A 2,567-nucleotide genomic window follows, 5' to 3' on the forward strand; every position below is an offset into this window, starting at 1 on the left:
TATCTCGAAAACTGAGGGTGATGGAATTTTTCTGAGATCAGATTCGGATTCAGCGCAGCAAAAACCTTCGGGTATAGTAGGTCTGGTCTCTGGTTCTGAGAAATGTTGGCCTGTGTTATTTTTTAAATGGAAAACATGAAAATGACAACTGCCAAGAGGAAAATCGATGTTAAAACGCAGATATTTAAAGTATAAGATTCACGGAGAAAAATGGAGAGTCAAAGTTAGAGAGTAAATATTCAGAGTCAGTCAGTTCTTCCATATGTTCGAAAGGGCCTTCCGTAATTTTGTTGAGAGAGAGAGAGAGATTCTCATTTTATGAATAGTCTTACTGTCAGAAGATGTTAAGACTTACTATCAGGATAATGAAGGTATCCTTCCGGGATGGTCAATACGATCATCTTGTTTTCACTCGTTTTGAACATTCGCGCACAGGATCAGATGACCAATCTCTGCGCGTGCCTAATGCGCGTGAAAAGTAAAAGGTATCGACAGAGTATTAAAGAGAGTGGAATGTGCCATAAGAGCGCAATGTATTTTTTCGTACACGAGTTTCAATGTTTCTACAGTTTCGGGGAAGGAATTAAACCTGAAGACCGCGAAATTAAAATCCAAAAAGTATTTAAAAATGTTAAATTACTTGATTAATCACGACATAGTGATTAGGTCAATTTAATCTGTCATATCTTCGAACATTATCGTTCTAACAAACTAAACATCTACATACAAACTGACACACATACAGATAAATTGGTTTTAAATTTTCTTTTAAAAACTAATCTCCTCAATTGAAGATTCATCTTTTTGCACGATAATTTATCTTCTGGTTTAAATTTGAACTACTTTGTTGAATATTCGAATTTTGCATTGCATTTGACTGTTTTCATTTAATGTGAAATCTTTTTGGTTGAAATATCATTCATCAATTACACTTTTCGTTGAGAATTATTTTTTTTAATGAAAATTCAACTACCTGAATAAAAGTTGAACTACTTTGTTAAAAATCAAATTTTACATTCTCATTCATGAGAGTGTAATGTAATCGTCCAAATTTTCGATCTCTGAGTTTTTAAGGTTGCTAAAATCAAGGTTAATTTCGTTAAGCAGATGCTTAACGAAATTTGAGAAATTTTTCTCAGGGTTTCTTATATATCGATAGAAGACTTGCAAGTTATCCAAATAAACTTTTAAATTTTGATGAAAATTAGATAATTTACATACTTTTGAAAATAGAAAAAAATATTTTTCTGATAGATTAGGAAATTTCATTTAAATTCTTCACTAAATATTAAATATATTCAAAAACTATCTAAGTTAAATTTTTCTATTTGAGAAAAATTAAAAAAGTTCGAGCTTTTTTAAAATTTGAATAAAAATTTGTTGTGAATTTTAGAAATTTTGTACAATTTTGTGGTACATGGCAAAAAGACTAACAGATTATCCTAATGACATTTTTAAATTCGACAAAAATATCAAAAGTTATATGCTTTTCGAAATTTAAAAAAAAAGGAAAAAAAAATTTTAATAGGTTAAGAAATATCAATCTAAATTTCTACTAGGTATAAAATATATATTTCGAAACTATTCTAATGAAATTTCTTAATTAGACAAAATTTCCAAAAGTTGGAACATTTTCAAAAATATGCAATTTTTGTTTTTAAGAGATCTGTAAGTTTGAAGTGTTGTTTTTAGTAGATTCTCAGTAAACACGTTCTGTAACTGTTCCAGGCCAAAAAAGGAACTGTGTTCTATAACAGTTATTGCAAGATGATAACAGAACTATTCTATATCAAAAAGGTAACAATTTTCGAGAACAATGTTAGAAAATTGTGAACGAACTATTCTAGAACAAAAATGTAACAGTGTTCTAGAAGACTGTGAGAAAATTGTGACAGAACTGTCCCCGAACTATATAACAGCACTGTTCTGTAACAATTGCTATGGGATTTTTCTAGATCAAACTGATCACAGACGCTCTATAATATTTGTTTCAAATTTATTCTAGAACTATACCGTAACAGTGTTATATCGAAGTTCTAGAACCCTGTTACAAGTGTGTTCTAGAACGAATTAGGAACAAAGATTATTTCGCTAACATAATGGTCGAGCTGACCCTTGCGATATCCCTAATGTGAATATCTCGGGCGTATCATTTTTGTTAGTCGGGACTACGTACGCGCTATTGCGGATCAAAATATTTCCATGGGAATATCAAAATTTCCGCCTCGCAGGATATTCCGACGGGTTAGCCTTGGAATAACCCAGGACATAAATGGGGTCTAATCGAATATCCCGGAAAATCCTATTGCTGTGAGGGGTACATAACACTATTCTATATTTGATCATTAACTGTTCTAGAACTGTTATAGAATTTTTATAGAACTGTTATATAATTGTCCTAGATTTTTCACAACCCAAAGTACCAAAGTTCTAGAATTGTTCTAGAAATGTTACAGATCAGTTGACACAGCGTTCTAGATCTGTTACAGAATTATTACATAAAACTGGTAACCGAGTTCTAGAATTGTTCTAGAAATGTAAAAGATCTTTTGTCACAGCGTTCTAGA

This window comes from Belonocnema kinseyi, chromosome 10 (assembly GCF_010883055.1).
Source record: "Belonocnema kinseyi isolate 2016_QV_RU_SX_M_011 chromosome 10, B_treatae_v1, whole genome shotgun sequence".
In the NCBI taxonomy this organism is placed as follows: Eukaryota; Metazoa; Arthropoda; class Insecta; order Hymenoptera; family Cynipidae; genus Belonocnema; species Belonocnema kinseyi.